This window comes from Rana temporaria, chromosome 2 (genome assembly GCF_905171775.1).
Source record: "Rana temporaria chromosome 2, aRanTem1.1, whole genome shotgun sequence".
Lineage (NCBI taxonomy): Eukaryota > Metazoa > Chordata > Amphibia > Anura > Ranidae > Rana > Rana temporaria.
Genome location: NC_053490.1, coordinates 240,937,431 through 240,959,752, shown reverse-complemented (window position 1 = coordinate 240,959,752; position 22,322 = coordinate 240,937,431). Strand labels below are relative to the sequence as shown.

At 47.4% G+C, this 22,322-nt stretch overlaps 1 long non-coding RNA gene and 1 other non-coding gene across 2 annotated transcripts; one reads left to right on the top strand and one right to left on the bottom strand.

The window, feature by feature from the left end:
- Positions 1 to 7,277: 7,277 nt before the first annotated feature.
- Positions 7,278 to 7,436, top strand: LOC120929867. Its single transcript, XR_005747532.1, has one exon. It is a non-coding gene; the product is annotated as a U1 spliceosomal RNA (small nuclear RNA).
- Positions 7,437 to 15,615: 8,179 nt separating this feature from the next.
- LOC120928589 lies at positions 15,616 to 21,558 on the bottom strand. Its single transcript, XR_005747245.1, has 2 exons — positions 21,395 to 21,558; positions 15,616 to 16,589 (listed from the first exon to the last, which is right to left on the bottom strand). It is a non-coding gene; the product is annotated as an uncharacterized LOC120928589 (long non-coding RNA).
- Positions 21,559 to 22,322: the final 764 nt, after the last annotated feature.

Below are 22,322 nucleotides of genomic sequence, written 5' to 3'. Positions count from 1 at the left end.
GCGTCGGGGATAAAAAAAATGACAGCGGCATGCATTCCTGAGGGAGAACTCCATGCCCATTTTGAAAGAAAAAAACGGCATGGGTTCCCCCCCCAGGAGCATACCAGGCCCTTAGGTCTGTCATGGGTTGTAAGGAGACCCCCCCCACGCCGAAAAATTGACGTAGGGGGTCCCCCTACAATCCATACCAGACCCGTATCCAAAGCACGCTACCCGGCCAGGAAGGGAGTGGGGACGAGCGAGCGCCCCCCCCCCCCTCCTGAGCCGTGCCAGGCCGCGTGCCCTCAACATGGGGGGGTTGGGTGCTCTGGGGCAGGGGGGCGCACTGCGGGCCCCCCCACCTCAGAGCACCCTGTCCCCATGTTGATGAGGACAGGACCTCTTCCCGACAACCCTTGCCATTGGTTGTCGGGGTCTGCGGGCGGAGGCTTATCGGAATCTGGGAGTCCCCTTTAATAAGGGGGCCCCCAGATACCGGCCCCCCACCCTAAGTGAATGGATATGGGGTACATCGTACCCCTACCCATTCACCTGGAGGCAAAAAGTAAAAGTTAATAAACACACAACACAAGGCTTTTTAAAATATTTTATTATTCTGCTCCGGACGCCCCCCCTGTCTTCGTTATTAGCTCAATTACCAGGGGGGGCTTCTTCTTCCGCTCTCCGGGGGTCTTCTCCGCTCTCCGGGGGGGGTTTCTTCTTCCGCTCTCCGGGGGGGGGCTTCTCCGGACTCCGGGGGTCTTCTTCCATCTTCTCCCCTCAGAAGAACCGGGGTTCGCCGAGTCAAGAGCGGAAGAGGGGAGAAGATGGAAGAAGACCCCCGGAGTCCGGAGAAGCCCCCCCCCGGAGAGCGGAAGAAGAAACCCCCCCCGGAGAGCGGAGAAGACCCCCGGAGAGCGGAAGAAGAAGCCCCCCCTGGTAATTGAGCTAATAACGAAGACAGGGGGGGCGTCCGGAGCAGAATAATAAAATATTTTAAAAAGCCTTGTGTTGTGTGTTTATTAACTTTTACTTTTTGCCTCCAGGTGAATGGGTAGGGGTACGATGTACCCCATATCCATTCACTTAGGGTGGGGGGCCGGTATCTGGGGGCCCCCTTATTAAAGGGGACTCCCAGATTCCGATAAGCCTCCGCCCGCAGACCCCGACAACCAATGGCAAGGGTTGTCGGGAAGAGGTCCTGTCCTCATCAACATGGGGACAGGGTGCTCTGAGGTGGGGGGGCCCGCAGTGCGCCCCCCTGCCCCAGAGCACCCAACCCCCCCATGTTGAGGGCACGCGGCCTGGCACGGCTCAGGAGGGGGGGGGGGGGGCGCTCGCTCGTCCCCACTCCCTTCCTGGCCGGCCGGGTAGCGTGCTTTGGATACGGGTCTGGTATGGATTGTAGGGGGACCCCCTACGTCAATTTTTCGGCGTGGGGGGGTCTCCTTACAACCCATGACAGACCTAAGGGCCTGGTATGCTCCTGGGGGGGAACCCATGCCGGTTTTGTTTTTTACAAATTGCCGTGGAGTTCTCCCTCGGGAAAGCATACCAAATGCCGTCGCTGGAATGGGCCTTTACAAGGTGTTACTAACTTTACACTTTGTAAAACGAGCCCTAATTTTACACTTGCAAAATAACACTTACGGCGCAAAAAGGAAGCTAGAAAGCTTTGTGGATCGCCTTAAGTGCTAATTTGCATACTAGCAACGGCATTTCGACTCGAAATGCCCCCAGCGGCGGATGCGGTACTGCATCCTAAAATTAGGCAGTGTAATTCAATTACACATGCCGGATCTTCTGTGTAACTTTGGAAAAAGCCTTTTGAGGATCGTTTCCAAAGTTACACACAGACTGAACAGCAGTTAAGTCGGAGTATCTCTTTTGAGGATAACCCCCACTATATGTAAATATTGGAGTCAGTATCTGGGTCCTTCACCACATGCTGGTGGTGGCAGCAGGTGTTAGCACCTGGGATTCCCACAGAGTTTTTATTGTTAGTCCTGGACACAGTTTGTGCCAGGGTGGGGGTGGACTGCGGGCGGGCGGTAAAATAGTGCCCCCTTTCCCCGTTATCCCCTGGGGAATGCTCTGTTATAAAGCCATGGACCAGGTACCTAAAAAAAAAAAAAAAAAAAGCAGAATAAGGCATTTATGGGTGCGCTTTTTACTGCGGCAAGGGACTCTCCTAAGCTGCATAGTGCAGCTGGGTTTCCGCCGAGGGCTTGGTCTTTTTTGGATCACACAAATCAGACCGCTGTGTAGGTTTTTTCCTTCTGTGCCCTTCTTTGATCATTTCTGAGATGCGGAATGAGAAAAGCCGCTGAGGGCTTTTGTAGTCCCTCACCGCCGGGCGGGAACTCCCGCTTGTATGGATCTGACTGATAGAAGATCCAAAGTACTGACCCGTTCCATGTTTACCATGCTGGGGTCTGGCTTGTGGCCTATTGTGGCCACTACACTGGGGTCTCAGTCGGCGCTGGCGCCATTTTTTGGGAGGTTTTTCAATTACATTGAAAACTCCCATTGGCACCCATTTTGGCCGCGCTATGGCGCAGCTTACATTGTGCCGGTCATTTTCCTGTGGCCGTGTTCTGAACGCTCGGCGGCCATCTTGGAGTAGTCCTGACCCCTAGTGCTGTATACAACTCACGTAGCACCAGACAGTGGAGGAGCACCAACTCTCTCCTGAGGTTATTAGGCTAGCGGACCAGCTGGTCCAGGGCCTCATATAGGTCTGTCATGCTTCATTGAATGCTGCGCCCTTGTTATCCAGGGCGTCTGTTTTAGAATGGTTTTATGCACACGGTGGTGTAGTGCTTAACTCCATTACTTGGCAGCAAGAGAGTCATTGGTTCGAATCCGGACACTGACGCCAATCTGCCTGGAGCTTGCATTGTCGCTCCCTGTGTCTGCGTAGTTTCCTCCGGGTACTCCGGTTTCCTCCAAAGGCATGTGTGCATACATCTACATAATATACATACACATTATGTGTGTGTATTATTTAGGGGCAACCCTCCCAGGCCATCAAAGGCCCAGCTGGGGGACTAATCCGTCCCTGGGTGCATAAGCCGATCACGCCGGCACCCAAATCCTGCCAATGTCCTTCCCTCCCTGTCTCTAGGTGGGAGGGGCGGCTTGCAGGTTCACAATTCGGTGAAACCTCCCTGCTCTCTGACCAGTGGGTCGCGAGGTGGTCTCTTCGGAGTACTAGATAGGGTTTCCTCCTATCCACAGAACAAAGTTCTTTCCTCGTGTCTTCCTCTCCCGGCCTGTCGGTCTGCCTTGGGCAGTGTGGGATTTGCTAAGCTGCGGGGTAATTTTACCTTTCCTGCAGGACGAGAGTTTTGGGGTTTTCTATGGGCCTCAGGCCCTAAATACCTTTGTGAACGTCGGGTAGTTCCGCATGGAATCCATTTGTTCGGTGGTAGCTGCGCTCCATCCGGGGGATGTCCTGACGTCCTCAGACATCAGGGACGCATACATGCATGTCCCGTTTTGCGCATGTCACAGTGTTTTTTTTCCTGTGCTTCGTGATGAGAGAAGGGTCTCTGTCAGCCTGTGGCCCTCCCTTTTGATCTGGAGTCCGCACCATGGGTTTTCAGCTAGGAGCTCGCACTTATCCTAACTTTGTTGGGACAGCGAGGCTACTTGGACGACTTTCTTCTGAGAGCAGCTTCTGTCTCCGACCTAGTGGATGGGTTATTCCCATTCAGACCCTCCGAAGATTTGGGTGGGTGTTAAACGTTTAGGCCAGAAGGTGTAGCTCAGTGGCAGCAAGCCTGCCCTCCATGTGTGCGACCCAGGGTTCAAATCCTGGGCATGCTAGGTTCCGACTCAGCGTTGGAGTATCTAGTGTTGATCCAGACTCCTCGGTGGCAAAGGTCCTTCTTCCCCTGGAGAAATTGCAGGCTCTTCAGTCTGCGGTGAAGGTATTGGCATCACGCAATCGGTCTTCTCTCCGGGCGCCTGCTGGTTCGGGGCCTGTGGGTAGCCTCCTTCAAGGCAGTACTGTATGCCCAGTTCCACACCCTGGTTTTCCAGGGGAAATACTGTCCAGGTGGTAAAAATCCCTTGTCTCTGAAATCATTAGATTCCTGTGCGCCACCTAGTCAGAGTCCCTCTGAGTTGGTGACAGAGATCCCAGACTCTTCGGTCCAGGAAGTTGTTTCTTCCTTCCAGTGGTCGGTGTTTAAGACGGATGCCAGCTCTCGGGTTGTGAACCTGAAGGGTTCACAAAACTGGGGGGTCCAGTCGGCCCTGAGTCGCTGGACTTGCGTGGACCTACGGCCACACTTCCCTGAATTTGTCTGGTCTCGGTAGCTACCCAGGGTCGGGCCTGGCTAGTGCCTGGTGGGAGACCGCCTGGGAATACCAGGTGCTGTCTACTGTTCATTGTCCTACTATTTTAAGCGATCAGGCTATGCTTCTCCTTATGGTCGACCGATCTGGTTTCAGCCAGACAACGCCACGGCCGTGGCTTCGGTCTACCATCAGGTATGCCTGCAGGCGGACTACTGGAGTCGCCAGATGCTGGACCAGGGCGACTGGTCTTTGTGCTTGGGGTGTTTCGGCTCCCTTGCAGGAGGTGAGCCTCACAGGGCATGGATCTCCTGGCCGCTCGTCTCTGCCGCAAGGGTGTCAAAGTTAGTGGCCAGGTCTAGTGATCTGGTACAGACGCGTCAGTCACGCTGGTGGCCCTGTGGGGTCTGTATCAGTGATTTTTTGCCGTTCCTCCATGGTAGTTGATCCCTCGGCCGCTCCACAGAGTGGAGGCTGAGGAGATCCCGATGATTCTAATCGCTCCAGATTGACCTTGGCATCCTTGGCACGCTGATATCGGGCGCCTGGTAGCGGAGGTACCCTGGCGGTTGCCAGGGCAGGAGGTTCCTCTGTCTCGAGGTCCCATGCTTCCTCCTGTTGTACAGTCACTGACTTGCTTAACATGGTTATTGGAAACCAGACTTTAGGTGACCGGGGTCTGTCTGACTCGGTCATCTCAACAGGGCACCGTAGTCTTCTTCCGGAGGATCTACCGTCGCACCTCTCTTGGTGCGAAGGGATGGAGTGACGTCCACGGACATACTCGGTGTCCAGGGTCCTGCTGTTTTTAAAGCTTGGAGTGGATCTAAAAATGGCTTAAAGCACCGTTTGGGGGCAGATTTCAGCCTTGGCTGTGTTCTTTCAGTGGCCTTTTTGCGGCCCGTTCCCTGGTGGGTCCCATTTTTTTTTGTGTGCAGGGGGTTTGTCATATACTTCCCCTCTTGGCCCATCTCTTCCCCCATGAGTTTTGACTCTGGTGCTCTCGGTTCTTCAGGAACCTTCCTTTTGGAAACATCAGAGAGATTTTCTCTTGACACTATCTCAGAAGGTGGCCCCTTTAGTGGCCTTTACCTCTGTTAAAGGGTTTTCTGAGTTGTCAGTCTTGTCTTGCAGGCCGCCATGCTTGATCCTCTATAAGGATTAGGTGATGGTGCGCCCGCGACCTTCCCTTCTTCCAAAAGAGGTTTCGACCTTTCATACTTTAGGCGTGGTACGCGCTTTGCGGGTATACCAGCCTACTACGGCTCCGTTTCGGAACTTCTGACTCTTTTGTGTCGGTGTCTGGTCCACAAAAGGGCCTGGCGGTCTCGTCGACCACCATTTCTCGGTGGATCATGCAGGCCGTCATACAGGCCTATGCTCCTAGGGGCGGGCCCCCCCTTCCGGTCACGGCACTTTCCACCAGGGCAGTTGGTGCTTCCTGGGTTTTTTCCGACATCATGCATCGGTCTCAGTTGTGCGAGGCGGCGATTTGCTCGTCCGTTCACGCTTTTTCCAGAATTTACATGGTTGCTGTGAGTGCATCTTATGATGTTTTTTTTTCAGCCGCTAGTTTAAAGTTGCACCTCCCCTGTTGAGGAGCTCTGCTTGTTTTGGGGTGAAGTTAAAATTGGTTTTACTGATATATTTCCCACCCCTCATTTTTTGACACTGCTTGGGGACGTCCCACTTGTCAAGATTTAAGGAGCTGTGTCCGTCCATGGACGATAAGAGAAAATAGGATTTTTTGTACTTACCGTAAAATCCTTTTCTCTGAAGTCCATGGACGGACACAGCTCCCACCCCTGCTTTTTAGGTTTGTACTGCTTGTTACGAACTGAGGCTGCAAGCTGCAGTGAGGAGGGTTATGTCTGGAGGGACCGCCCCCTGGGCGGGGCTGTTCAACTCTGTTAATGTAACATGTATTTAACTATTTAACATGTTTCTGCCTAGTCCTCTCCTGTAAACAGGGAACATAACCCACTTGTCAAGATTTAAGGAGCTGTGTCCGTCCATGGACTTCAGAGAAAAGGATTTTACGGTAAGTACAAAAAATCCTATTTTTGCTGCAGCATGTTCTATACATGGTACACATGCGTCACTTTACAGGCAGACTAAGGGGACCCCCAGGCACTAGATTTAGAGGAATTGTTCATTTTTATTGTTGCATAAATATAATCTCCTGAAAAAACGATAATTTTTAAAAACACTTGCCTTGATAAATGTCCCCTAAGGCAGTACCCAGCCCCCCCCCCCCACCAATATTATGGCCAATTGCTTGCATACAAGCCTTTAAAATTGGCAAAAATAAAAAGTATTAAAAAGCATTTTTTTTTGTGATGGGGGTGGGGGGGGGGTGTCCCTGAATGGCAGTTTGGAAATGTGGTCACCCTAGTTGTCACCCTACAACAGGAAGTGCCTGAACAAGGACCGCCATGGCGGGATCACCAGGGATTATTATGAGTATGAAAGTTACATAGATAGTCAGGTTGAAGAAAGTCGTCTAGTTCACCGCTATGCGGAGCGATTCAGGGAAAATGACTGTGTGTGTATGGAGACATTGGATAACATGGAGGGGAGATTCCAGGCAGGAAATGAGAGCCGCTCCTTTGATCTGCAGTGTGCACGATGAGCCCTAACAGAAGTCAATGCGAGTGTTAACCACTTGAGACCCGCGCTATTGACAAAAGACGTCAACAGCGCGGCTCTCAAGTGCCAAGTGGACGTCTTTAGACGTCCTTTTATGTGCATTACCCGCGCGTGCCTCTGGGGGGCGCGCAGCGGGTAAACACTGTCCCGGCGCATCGCTGAAGCGCCGATGCGTGTACCTGGCGGTCGCGATGTCCGCCGGGTACACGCGATCGTCGGTAACACAGCAGGTGTCAGCAGGGACGTGGAGCTCTGTGTGTAAACACAGAGCTCCACGTGCTGTCAGAGGAGAGGAGACCGATCTGTGTCCCTTGTACATAGAGACACAGCATCGGTCACCTCCTATACTTACCTGGCAGGGGAGACACCATGATCATGAAGGTGGTTCTCCCAGGGCGAGGCACGGCTATTGCACACTCTAGGCCGTGCTGATCGTGGTTGTCTTCCCTGTCGCTTCTCGGCCTTTTGGCTGGGATTGGGTGTGGTATCTGTCCTTATCAGTTGTCAGCGGAGTGCTGAAGCACCTCCTACATGGGGAGGGTGGATGCATTCCAATGATGTCATTGCACCTGGAAGGATGGTTTCAGCAGGGACTACGCTGTGCTGCCCGACAGAATACTGGGGGCCGGCCCATGGTTGAGTCTGAGCCATCTGGAAGGGTGCTCCTGGTGAGGATGGGTGCTGTGCTTGGTCTTGGTCTTTTTGCCGAGTTCTAGTCTGGCCTTCTGACTGGCTGGTGTAAGTGCTATCTCTGTCAGCGATCCGGTAGGAGGAGCTGGTAATGCCCTGGGATAAGACAGGGTAGGACCATGCAAATCGGCTGGGTTGGCTTGCAGGGGTGGAGGGCTGCACTGGCCGGTCGGGGGGTCGGATATGGCACGAAAAGCCTATGGTGCATGTGCCCCTGGAGTGGCAGTCCAGGGGTATCTAAAGATCACTGTGTGTGAGGGACACATTGATTTAAGATACCACGGTCACTGCACCAGATACACGCTTTTTTTAGCACCTGCCTCCTGGGCCGGGCCTTTTGGCTAGGACCGGAGGAATTTTTTATTCCTGGCCGGAGGGCCTGGTCATTGTTTCACCACAATGGCCACTTCTTTCACTCTCCTATCCACTATCCCTTCCCCCACTTTATTTTATTTAAGCCTGTGTTTGTCACTTTTTTGTCTTTTTTTGTTGTGCACGTTTTGTCACTGTGTGATTAGTAGGGTGCGGGTCCTCGGGCCAGCCCTGAACGTCTTGGGAGTGGGTGGACATGGCCTTCTGGCTTAGTTCGCCTGCTCTCATGGGGTCTCCCTTCGGGGGAGCCCCACCTAGTACTGGGAGGGTTCTGTTTCGGCAGTCCCTCCGAGGAAGTTGGGTCCGTGTCGGCTTCGGTTGCTCGGACCACAGTACCTCAGTCCCCGTCTGGAGCCTAACACCCCGGGGATCAGGGTTTGGGTCCCTCTTCACAGGAGGACCACTTGACGTTGCACCCGTCTGCACGTTTTTGTGAACACTCTTTATGTGTGTGCACATTTTTTCTGCACCGGGTGGAGTTTTTTGGGTGTGTTCACACGCCATAGGCTTTTCAAAAAAAAAAAAAAAATCGGTCACCTCCCCCAGTCACCCCCTCCCCCCACACAGTTAGAACACACCCAGGTTACACATTTAACCCCTTTCTTACCCCCTAGTGTTAACCCCTTCCCTGCCAGTCACATTTATACAGTAATTAGTGCATTTTTATAGCACTGATCGCTGTATAAATGTGAATGGTCCCAAATTTGTGTCAAAAGTGTCCGATACGTCCGCCGCAATATCGTAGTCCCAATAAAAATCGCAGATCGCTGCCATTACTAGTATAAAAAAAAATAATAAAAAAAAATCATAATTCTGTTCCCCATTTTGTAGGCACTATAACTTTTGCGCAAACCAGTCGCTTATTGCGATTTTTTTTTTTTTTTTTTACAAAAATACGTTGAAAAATACATATCGGCCTTAACTGAGAAAAAAAAATGTTTTTTTTTTTAAAAAAAAATTGGGATATTTATTATAGCAACAAGTAAAACAAATATATATATATTTTTTAAATTGTCGCTCTTTTTTTGTTTATAGCGCAAAAAATAAAAACCGCAGAGGTGATCAAATACCATCAAAATAAAGCTCTATTTGTGGGAAAAAAAGGACGCCAATTTTGTTTGGGAGCCACGTCGCACGACCGCGCAAATGTCAGTTAAAGCGACGCAGTGCCGGAAGCTGAAATTTCGCCTGGGCACGAAGGGGGTTTATGTGCCCAGTAAGCAAGTGGTTAAAGTCGCACCTCAGGCTTCTTTTCACACTAGTGCAACTTATCCTGCAACGTGGGACTGCAAAGTCGTTCCCCCATGATTTCCAATGAGTACCATTCATATCGCACCGACTTCAACGTAGTCCCTGTACTTCTTTGGTCTGACTTTGATGCGACCTCATGTTTACACAGGCATTCCCTGAAATCTTAGTAAAATCGCATCTAATCGCGGTAAAATCGTGCAGCATTGAAGTCACAGCAGTGTAAGACGTTGTTTCCACTATTGCAACCCCAAGTCGCGCTATTTACATTGCGACTTTGCAATGCGATTTTTGATGCAATGTCATGCGACTGGTGAGAACAAGTCGGACTGAAGTCGGAACAAAGTAGTGCAAAAACCTTTTTTGGAGTTTGATGCAACTTGAGTCACACCAATTAGAACGGGGACCATTGAAATACATGGGTTTTGACTTGTCATGCGACTTCACATGTGTCAAGTCGCACAACAACTCACGGTAGTGGAAAACAGAGCCTAAAAGGGGCCAAAGTAAGTACAGGAACCTTTTTCTAAGTCTAAGCGGCTTGAGTTGCACTGATTAGAACAGTTCCATTGCCGTTACTGAGGAGCGACTTGTCATGCGACTGTGAACTGTGTAACCAGAGCGGCGAAATCGCAGTAAAATCGCGTGACTTTCAAGTTGGCAGTGTGAAAGGGGTCTTTAGGCGCCTTTCACACTACTATGACTTCAAAGTCTCGCAATTTTGCGGCCGCGATTTTGACGTGATTTCAGGGAGACTTGAGGTCTATGAACATGAAATCGCATCAAAGTCGGACCGAAGTAGTGCAGGGAATACTTTGAAGTCGGCACGACTTGAAGTCCTACTAATATGAATGGTAGTCATTGGAAATAATGGGGAACGACTTGTCATGCGACTTTGCAGTCCCAAGTTGCAGGAAAAGTCGCACAAGTGTGAAAGAAGCCTTAGGCTCTGTTTTCACTACTGCGAGATGTTGTGCAACTTGACACAAGTGAAGTCGCATGTTCTAACTGGTGCGACTCCAAAAAATGTGTTTGCATTACTTTGTTCCGGCTTCGGTGCGACTTGTTCTCTCATGGTTCTCACCGGCTGCATGACAGCCCATCAAAAATCACATTTCAAAGTCGCACTGTAAATTGTGCAACTTTGGGGTCGCAATAGTGGAAACCTAGCCTAAGAGCCGGTTCTTACAGGGGCGGCTTTAAAGTCGGAAGACTTCCTGTACTACTAGTAGTTCCTGTACTACTTTTGGGGCGACTTCAGGGCGGCTTGCATTGACTTCTATACGGAAGTCATTTTTCGAGCTGCGCTGAAGTCGTGCTGTACGGGGCGGCTTTAAAGTCGGAAGACTTCAGCGCGGCTTGAAAAACGACTTTTGTATAGAAGTCAATGCAAGCCGCCCCAAAAGTAGCACAGGAACCTTTTTCTAAGTCGGAGCGACTTGAGTTCTGTGCGTTTTCTGGTCCGTTTCGGGTCCCAATTCAGACAAAAATGTGGGATGAAATCCAACCTGAAAACGGTGAATGGAGACGCACCGGACCCCCCCCGCTCCGTTCCTCAGTGTGAACCCAGCCTCACACAGCTCTGATTCATAGCAGTGCTACTTCATAAGCCGCAGAGCAGTGCGATTTGCCCTTCATTGCAGCTTGTGACTTCAATTAACAGAAGTCGCCCCCCCCCCTCCTGTAGTCATAAAAAAAACGGGCCCTTTAAGGCTTTTAAAATGTTGTTCTGCAGCGCCGGGCAAATAACATACATTAATTATGTTTCAAATACACAAAAATCCCAGTGCAAAAACTGAAAAAAAGATTAGTGCAAAAAGTCCATATAAGATGTATCACAGAGGATTGCAAAAAGTGACAGGAAGTTCTCCGAATGGGTGAAGCAAAATATCCAGTTAAGAATCTTGTGAATCAGATGATAAATCCACCACCACTTATGTATCAGCTGCTTACCAGAGCAAGAATATAATCAAGCATGTAAGACATAGGTCTATAAGGGTCCTGGATAAGCTGCCACTCTCTCTCCTGTATCACCAATCCTCTATGTCAGACCAACTCTCTCCATAGATGCGACCCAGAGGAGAAAAACACATAATACATAAATACAGAATGACTTCTTCCAGGGGATCATTCTTGTGACGAAACGGCGTAGGGAGGAGCGACGTGCTGACGTCACCACGATCCACGCTGTCTACCCGGAAGGACGAGCAGACAGCAGAGCGGGCCGGCTATACTATTATCGATCGCACTTTTTATACTGTTTACATGTGAGTGCAATACCTTTTATACATTAAATATTTTAAAAACGTTATTACACCATGTGAGTGTTTTTCTCCTCTGGGTCGCATCTATGGAGAGAGTTGGTCTGACATAGAGGATTGGTGATACAGGAGAGAGAGTGGCAGCTTATCCAGGACCCTTATAGACCTATGTCTTACATGCTTGATTATATTCTTGCTCTGGTAAGCAGCTGATACATAAGTGGTGGTGGATTTATCATCTGATTCACAAGATTCTTAACTGGATATTTTGCTTCACCCATTCGGAGAACTTCCTGTCACTTTTTGCAATCCTCTGTGATACATCTTATATGGACTTTTTGCACTAATCTTTTTTTCAGTTTTTGCACTGGGATTTTTGTGTATTTGAAACATAATTGATGTTTTATGTTGATTTAATTTGCAGCGCAGCTTTTCCTTTTTATATTGTATTTGTGTGTGTATCTTACATATAAGTTGCAGCAGCATTTTTTTATTTTCTTTTATTTATTTATTATTATTTTCCACATATTTTCTATAGTGTCATCACTATTCCATTTATTAGACCTGCGCAGTATCTTCCTATTATTTTAAATAACATACATTCATGGATTGCATTGCAAGAATGTATGTTATTGTGGCCAGCTGCCGCTGGTCTATTCAGATGGCCGGACATAGGGCGCCGGCTAACTGAATAACGGCAGCTGGTTGGCTGTGCGGAAGTGCCTATCAGAGCCAGCGGCTCTGATAGGCTTTCCGAGTACAGCCCTTCGGCTCCCGGATGTCTTATCCTCGGAACGTACGGGGGCTGCGTCCCTTGGATAAGACTGACGGCCGTCCCAGCCAATCAGGTTCACCGATTCTGGTTATCGGTAACCTGATTGGCTGAAGCATCATCGAGGGCGGCAAAAGACATCGAGGGACCGTGGAAGGAGGATGGCTAACCCCAGAAAGGTAAGTGCCGGGCGGGGGGCAATCAGACTGGCAGCATTTTACAGGGCACAGTGGGGACAATTGATGTGGGCACAGTGGGGACAATTGATGTGGGCACAGTGGGGACAATTGATGTGGGCACAGTGGGGACAATTGATGTGGGCACAGTGGGGACAATTGATGTGGGCACAGTGGCTACAATTGATGTGGGCCCAGTGGGGACAATTGATGTGGGCACAGTGGGGAAAATTGATGTGAGCACAGTGGCTAAAATTGATGTGGGCACAATTGATGTGGGCACAGTGGCGACAATTGATGTGGGCACAGTGGCGACAATTGATGTGGGCACAGTGGTAACAATTGATGGCATGGCACAGTGGCTGCATTTGATGGCACAGTGGCTGCGTTTGGCATGGCACAGTGGTGACAATTGATGGGCACAGTGGTGAAAATTGATGGCACAGTGGCGACAGTTGATGGCACAGTGGCTGCGTTTGATGGCATGGCACAGTGGCTGCGTTTGATGGCACAGAGGCGACAATTGATGGCACAGTGGCGACAATTGATGGCATGGCACAGTGGCTGCATTTGATGGGCACAGTGGCTGCATTTGATGGGCACAGTGGCTGCTTTTGATGGGCACAGTGGCTGCCTTTGATAGGCACAGTGAGGCTGCAATTGTCTTTTTTTTTTTTTTATTGTTTGCGCCCCCCTCCCCCCCCCCCAAATTTTTTTTAGCACCAGCCACCACTGCAGGAGCTTCTGAAGGAAAAGAAGTGGAATATTCTGCAATGCCGGAGTCAATCACCTGATAACCCAATTGAGTATTTTTCTTGCTGAAGACAAAACTAAAGGCAGAAAGACCCACAAAGAACAACTGAAGAGAGCTGCAGTTAGAGCCTGGCAAAGCATCAGAAAGGAGGAAAGCCAGTCTCTGGTAATGTCCATGGGTTCCAGACTTCAGGCACTCATTGCCAGTAAGACCCCTTTTCACACTGAGGTCATTTTGCAGGCGCTATTGCGCTAAAAATAGCGCCTACAAACCGACCCTAAACAGCTGCTGCTGTGTCTTCATTGTGAAACCCCCGAGAGCTTTCAACCTGGAGCGGTGCGCTAGCAGGACGGGAAAAAAAGTCCTGCTAGCTGCATCTTTGGAGCGGCGTGTATACCGCTCCTCCACCGCTCCCACCCATTGAAATCAATGGGACACTGCGGCTATACCACCAGCAATGCGCCTCTGCAGAGGCGCATTGCGGGTGATTTTAACCCTTTCTTGGCCATTAGCAAAGGGGTAAAACCGCCCCACTAGTAGCCGAATAGTGCCGCGAAATTAGCGGTAAAGAGCTGCTAAAAATAGCGTCGCTTTAACACCACCGCACCTCCCGCCCCAGTGTGAAAGGGGCCTTAAAGGGGTTGTAAAGGTAAAAAAAAAATCACTAAATAGCTTCCTTTACCTGAGTGCAGTCCTCCTTCACTTACCTCATCCTTCCATTTTGCTTTTAAATGTCCTTATTTCTTCTGAGAAATCCTCACTTCCTGTTCTTCTGTCTGTAACTCCACACCGTAATGCAAGGCTTTCTCCCTGGTGTGGAGTGTCGTGCTCACCCCCTCCCTTGGACTACGAGAGAGTCAGGACGCTCTCTAGATTGCAGATAGAGAAAGGAGCTGTGTGTCAGTGGGCGTCCTGACTCTCCTGTAGTCCAAGGGAGGGGGCAAGCACTATACTCCACACCAGGGAGAAAGCCTCGCATTATGGTGTGGAGTTACAGACAGAAGAACAGGAAGTGAGGATTTCTCAGAAGAAATAAGGACATTTAAAAGCAAAATGGAAGGATGAGGTAAGTGAAGGAGGACTGCACTAAGGTAAAGGAAGCTATTTAGGGGGGAAAATTACCTTTACAACCCCTTTAAGGACTCCCAACAAAATATTAAAAATGAACATTTTATTTATGATTATATTCATTTGTCCAATTACATCTGAGACCCTGAAAATGGGGGGACTGTGTATAAAAGTGGTTGAAGTTGCTAAAATTTGTACTTGATATTCATGTTCAACCCCTTGAATTAAAGCTGAAAGTCTGCATTTGGATTGGTTCGTTTTTATTTTATTCTGGTGACACACAGAGCCAAAAGTATGAAAACTGTGCCTGTGTACAAATACATACAGTTTTGGTCTCATCACTCCAAATGACTTCAAAGTATATATAAAATAATATGCAAAGTGTTTGGAGGGAAGCTTCAGAAAGGCAAAGATGTTTTTATTACAAATTATGTGAGCAGACGACTGTTCAAGTGGCATTGGCTTGTAATAAATGTAATTGGCCACAAGATGGCGCTCAGTGACAGCATCACATGCTTGTTTTATATACAGTAAAACCTTGGATTGAGAGTAACTTGGTTTGAGAGCGCTTTGCAAGACAAGCAAAACATTTTAATACATTTTGACTTGATATACAAGCGAGGTCTTGATATAAGAGTAGTGTCATGTCACCACTGAGTATAAAAGAGAAGAGAGGAGCCTCTAAGTGTAGCAATATGGTTACATTTAATGAAGGTACAACATTTAGAAACATATTGCTACACTTAGAGGCGCCTCTCTTCTCTTTTATACTCTGGAGCGCCTGCTGGATTCCATCTGTGGATGGACATTTAATGGTTACACAACTTATTACATTACCAGGCCTGCCATCGGGGGGGGGGGTATGGGTACAGGCAGTACACCTGTAAGGGGCCCGGATTGCAACTCCCTTCCTTTGTTTTAAATTTTATTATATATATTTATTAAAGGGCCTAGAGGTTCCCGGATGGCAACCCCCCCCCCCCCCGCTTCTCAATTTGCGGCAGCCCCCTGCTTCTGAATTTGAGGTGGCAGCACCCCTCCCCCGGTTCTCTGCTCCAGGGGGCCCATGCCTGAAGCTGTGTAAGGGGTCCCATAATTCCTGATGGCGGCCCTGCACATTACTAGAATATTTTTATATGGACTATAAACTAAAGGACTTATGAATAAATGGCTGTGGAGCAAATTATTTGAGTTTCCATTATTTCTTATGGGGAAATTTGCTTTGATATACAAGTGTTTTGGATTACAAGCATGTTTCTGGAACACATTATACTCGTAATCCAAGGTTTTACTGTAATCCAACGTTAGAATGACTTCAAATAAATAAATGTCACAGCCTTCTGAAAGTAAAGACTTCATTTACTATAAGCCTTATTTGAAAATGCTAGTTTCCTGGCTGTCTCTGGTTTTCTTACTTTCCAAGTCACAACTCTGGAGGAAACGTGCAGCAAGCAAAGTCAGCATAAGGTAAGCATTGAAGCCATTGGATCGGAGAGACAGTCAGGATTTTTGGAATGAAGCCCTCCTCTGTGTCCTTCTCATGACAGGTGTACTTTATTGCAGAGGTCTCCTGGTCGCTGTGGAGTGACACACAGCAGACGCTCTTTGGGATCAGACAATGTAAAATGCACAATATCCAGGACCAGGCAATCTGGCGGGAGAGAGCCGAGTCCGTATTCTGCAGCGAGACGACAATTCTCATCAATTAGCTCTCTGAGTGGCGAGCTCCAGGAAATATTGCGGTTTATTCCATTCTCTTCTGCCCCCACCCAAAGACAATTACCATGAAGCTGGAGGACACATGGAGCATTTAAAGGGGAACTCATTTTATGTTCAGTAATTTTGATGAATGTGTTTCATATACAGATTCATAGATTCTCCTTCCATCGGGCAGTACAGTCAGCACTACTGCTAAATTCCTCTGGGATCAGCCAGGCAAAGGGCCCGCCCTGCAGAAGGAGGCAACCTCAGAATTGCTGTCCCTATAGGCAACCCATGGGAGTCTTTGTATTTAAATTAAAGCTAAATATTGCGATTAGCAAATATTGTCTAAATCCATTCATCATGTGTATTCTTCCTGAATCTTGGTGCTCTTCTGTATTTCTTCCAAATCTGTGCAGTAATCCAGAAACTTCCTGTGATAAAGACCGCTCTTTGCTGCTCTCCCTTCTTGTGCAGGGGGACTTTTTGACCATCACATTATGGGCAGCTTTAGTGAGATTGGTGGCAGATTTGTACCTCTCCAGTGAACTGACCTTCCATGGCTCTCCGGGCACACCAGAGGAGATGGCAGGCGCTGTGGCAGATTTACTAATCTATAGAAAAACATATAAAGAAAGATATAATATCATTTCATTATCAATATGTAACAGATTTAATCCACAAACTGAATAAAGGGGGAGCAGATAAGCTAGTGACTTTATTTTACACAGTGTGCACCATGTCCTGGAGTACCGACATCTTGCTGCAATCCCGCAGTCTGGACTTTGTTATCGGTACAGTTTGTACTGAGGGAGAGGTGACTGAAGGTACATATAATCTGTGTATTGCATCAGATGGTACATGCCATATAGATCAGCACTCCTCGTTCCTCATCTGAAGCCCCTTATCCAACAGATCTCATCCAATGCTCCTCATCTGAAGCCCCTCAACCAACTCTCCTCATCCAATGCTCCCCATCTGAAGCCCCTCATCCAACGCTCCCCATCTGAAGCCCCTCATCCAACACTCTCATCTGAAGCCCCTCATCCAACACTCTCATCTGAAGCCCCTCATCCAACACTCTCATCTGAAGCCCCTCGTCCAACACTCTCATCTGAAGCCCCTCGTCCAACACTCTCATCTGAAGCCCCTCGTCCAACACTCTCATCTGAAGCCCCTCATCCAACACTCTCATCTGAAGCCCCTCGTCCAACACTCTCATCTGAAGCCCCTCGTCCAACACTCTCATCTGAAGCCCCTCGTCCAACACTCTCATCTGAAGCCCCTCGTCCAACACTCTCATCTGAAGCCCCTCGTCCAACACTCTCATCTGAAGCCCCTCGTCCAACACTCTCATCTGAAGCCCCTCGTCCAACACTCTCATCTGAAGCCCCTCATCCAACACTCTCATCTGAAGCCCCTCATCCAACACTCTCATCTGAAGCCCCTCGTCCAACACTCTCATCTGAAGCCCCTCGTCCAACACTCTCATCTGAAGCCCCTCGTCCAACACTCTCATCTGAAGCCCCTCGTCCAACACTCTCATCTGAAGCCCCTCGTCCAACATTCTCATCTGAAGCCCCTCGTCCAACACTCTTCATCCAATGTTCTTCATCTGAAGCCCCTCATTTAACACTTCTCATCCAATGCTCCCAATCTGAAGCTCCTCATTCAACATTCCTCATCCAAAGTTTCTCATCCAACGCTCCTCATCTGATGCCTCTCATCCAATGCTCCTCATCACAAGCTCCTTATCCAACACTCCTTATCCAATGCTCCTTATCTCAAGCCCCTCATTCAATGCTTCTCATCCAGTGCACCCCATCTGAAGCCCGTCATCCAACACTACTCCACTGAAGCCCCTCATCCAAGACTTCTCATCCAATGCTCCCCATCTGAAGCCTCTTGTCCAACACTCCTCATCCAATGCTCCCCATTTTAAGCTTCTCATCCAACACTCCTCATCTAATGTTCCTCATCTAAACCCCTCATCCAACGCTTCTCATCCAGTGCTACCCACCTGAAGGCCTTCATCCAACACTCCTCATCCAAAGTCCCTCATCCAACGCTTCTCATCCAGTCCTCCCCACCTGAAGCCCTTCATCCAACACTTCTTATCTAAAGCCCAAAACTGCTCATCCTACCCTCCTCATCTGAAGCCCCCCATCCAATGCTCCCCATCTGAAGCCACTCATCCAACACTCCTCATCTGAAGCCTTCCATCCAGTGCTCCTTATCTGAAGCCCCTCATCAAATGCTTCTCATCTAATGCTCCTGATCTGAAGCCCCTCGCCCATCACATTTCATCTGAAGCCCTTCATCCAACACTTCTCATCTATCCAATACTTCCCATACAACATTGCTCATTCAACTCTCCTTATCCAACACTTTTATCATCTTAAAGGGTCACTAAAGGAAAAACTTTTTTTAGCTGAAATGACTGTTTACAGGGCATATAGACATAATAGTTAACTGATTCCTTTTAAAAATTATTAAAAATAGATAAAAAACAATAATATAATATGCCTGCAGTGTAGTTTCGTTTTTGCAGTTGTTTGCTGGTTCTCTGATGTACAGAGAGCCACTAGAGGGCAGTCAGCCAATAGAGAGCAGTGATACTTTGTCTAAAACTCCTCAGCACCAATCCAGTTTCGTTTTACACACAGTAATCACACCTCCTTGATTAGTGACCACAGTGAGAAATCTCCCAGTACTGTGGTTATCAGGAAACAGGCAACCAGGAAGTGTCCAGAACAGAGAGGATTTACAGCAACTTGAAAGCAAAAACGAACAATGAGGACATGAAACCAGGACTGCAGTAAGGTAAAGGAAGCTATTTAGCTAAAAAAAAAAATTCCTTTAGTGACTCTTTAATTCCTTCATCCAACGCTCCTTATGCAACACTCCTCTTTCAATATGAGAGAGGGGGGCTGGGGAAGGGTAAGTTGGGACTTTAAATGAGGTAATGGGTCAATTACCTCCATCGCTGGTTTTGTATAGAAAAAGGAAGCAAAAGCGGGACTTTAAATGAAGCATGTGCGGGAAACAGATTGTAATAAATGGGGGGAAAAAATAAACCAAAGATAATAAATCTGAAATACGTTTAAATATTTTATTGCTTTCACATAGTGCACCGTCCTTCACTATATTGCACTATTGAAGAAATAGATAGACATATGTATTTTACAGATTAGTTGGGGGAAAAGGTATGCGGGTAATGACCCAAGTATATAAATACAGCAAGTACATCAATCTGTACTGTATCCATTAAGACATAAAATAGGTATCACATGTTGAACAAAGATTACATCACGTCATACTGCAGTGATTATACATTGATGCATGGAGTATGTAGCTCTACGCGTTTCGCGACTATTGGTCGCTCATCAGGAGCAGGCAGAAGAACGGGGAGAGGTGAGTGTAAACACACCTTCCCCCTTCTTCATTGTGGCAGTGTCACTGATCATCTGTTCCCTGATATAGGGAAAGACGATCACTGACGTCACACGTCCAGCCCCGCCCCCCCTACAGTTAGAAACACAAATGAGGTCACACTTAACCCCTTCAGCGCCCCCTAGTGGTTAACTCCTAAACTGCAATTGTAATTTTCACAGTAAACAATGCATTTTTATAGCACTTTTCGCAGTGAAAATGACAATGGTCCCAAAAATATGTCAAAAGTGTCTGATGTGTTCGCCATAATGTCGCAGTCACAAAACAAATTGCTGATCGCCGCCATTAGTAGTAAAAAAAAAATATTAATAAAAATGCAATAAAACTATCCCCTATTTTGAAAACGTTATACATTTTGTGCAAACCAATCGATAAATGCTTATTGGGATTTTTTTTTACCAAAAATATGTAGAAGAATACGTATCGGCCTAAACTGAGGAAAACATTTTTTTTTTTTTTATATCTTTTTTGGGTATATTTATTATAGCAAAAAGTAAAAAATACAATTTTTTTTCAAAATTTTCGCTCTATTTTTGCTTATAGCTCAAAAAAATAAAAACCGCAGAGGTGATCAAATACCACCAAAAGAAAGCTCTATTTGTGGAGAAAAAAAAGGACGCCAATTTTGTTTTGGAGCCACGTCGCACGACCGCGCAATTGTCAGTTAAAGCGACGCAGTGCCGAATCGCAAAAAGGGGCAAGGTCCTTAAAGCGGAGGTTCACCCCAAAAAAAATGTTTTAACATTACATTCAGCCGAGTTGTCATAATGACAATCGGCTGTTTTTTTAAATGTTATCCCGTACATACCGTATTTTCACCGCCGCTTCCGGGTATGTCTTCTGCGGGACTGGGCGTTCCTAATTGATTGACAGGCTTCCGACCGTCGCATACTGCGCATCACGAGTTGCCGAAAGAAGCTGAACGTCGGTGCGCAGGCGCCGTATAGAGCCGCACCGATGTTCGGTATATACACACACACACACACACACAAACAAACAAATAAACAAACACACACTCTTTAATAGCATCCCAGTCTTAAGCCTCTTACACACGATTGGATTGTGTGATGACGGGCTGTTGTCGGAAAATCCAACCGTTTGTACGCTCCATCGGACAATTGTTGCCAGATTTTCCACAAACAAATGTGGGATTGCATGCTTTAAAATTGTCTGACAACATATATGTTGTGTGTTTGATGGATTATCCTATCGTGTGTACACAAGTCCATCAGACAAAACTCCGAAGTACAAACACGCATGCTCAGAAGCAATGCTCACTATAAAACAACATTAGCAGAATTTGCCCAAAGGGTGGCGCTAAAGAGCTGAAAAGCCGCATTGTTTCGTGTTTGTTGGCTGACAATTTTTTGCCATTTGTATGTAGGACAAGTTCCTGGCCAACGCACTTCGGACAAAAGTCATACACTTTGTCTGCAGAAAATACGCTTGTGTGTATGAGGCTTAAGTCCGTAGGGTTTAATATTGAGTTGGCCCACACTTTGCAGCTATAACAGCTTCAACCCTTCTGGGAAGGCTGTCCACAAGGTTTAGGAGAGTGTCTATGAGAAGGTTTGACCATTCTTCCAGAAACACATTTGTGAGGTCAGGCACTGAGGTTAGACGAGAAGACCTGGCTCGCAGTCTCCACTACATTTTTATTTCATACCTGCATATGCAAAGTAGTAATTTTGTATATATATATATATATATATATATATATATATATATATACACACACACTTTCTTTTTTTTTATGTGTGTGTAAAATATATATATATATATACATGCACACACGTACTACTACTACTATGCAGGTGTGAAAAAAATGATGTTGATAGTTTTTTTTTTTTTTTTTTTTCAATTAACAAAATGGAAAATAAATGAACAGTAGAGAAATCTAAAATCAATATTTGGTGTGACCACCCTTTACCCTCAGAATGGCACCAATTATTCTAGGTACACTTACACACAGTTTTTGAAGGAACTCTGCAGGTTCGTTGTTCCAAACATCTCTGAGAACTGCCTCAAAATCTTCTGTCTCTTCGTGTAATCCCTGACAGACTCAATGATGCTGAGATCAAGGCTCTGTGGGGGCCAAGCAATCGCTTCCAGGACTTCTTGTTCTTCTTTACACTGAAGATGGTTCTTAATGACATTTGGCTGCATGTTTGGGGTCGTTGTCTTGCTGCAGAATAAATCCCTGAAATACATGCACATTTCTTTAAGTATTTTCTCTTTTAAACATCCTTCAAGTATAGAAAATGACCTGCTAATATGCTGGAAATGCACTCTGCACCCAATGCCTGTTGTGGAGGGACAACACTTGCCTTTTTCTGGACTGAAATTGAAAGAAATGTCATTGGGACATTTTATTCATATCTATGTAGCGCAACAAGAAACGGAGCGCAATGAGATGGGATGGGCTCACCTGAAGGCTTTCAAGTGGGAACAGGCCACATAGAAAACAATTGTTTCCTGTGTACCCTTGCAGAGAGCTGCAGTTTTACTAGTGCTGAATATCGCAGCTCTCCGCACAAGTGTGAAACATCTGCCTTGTCCTATTGGCCAGTGCTCTGAGACACCCTTGATCAGGGATCCTCAAACTACGGCCCTCCAGCTGTTGTAGAACTACACATCCCATGAGGCATTGTAACACACTGACATTCACAGACATGAGTAGGCATGATGGGAATTGTAGTTCCTGAACAACTGGAGGGCTGTAGTTTGAAGACCCATGCTCTTAATAATGCTTCTCTGTGGCACTTTTTTGATAAACACCTTACTATGTTGCCACACAACTAGTCAACAGATTGGGTAATAGGCTGGTTAGACCATATATAGCTAAACTGACTCCAGACCAAGATTGCTACGTAGTAAGTGGAATAGGCTGAGAT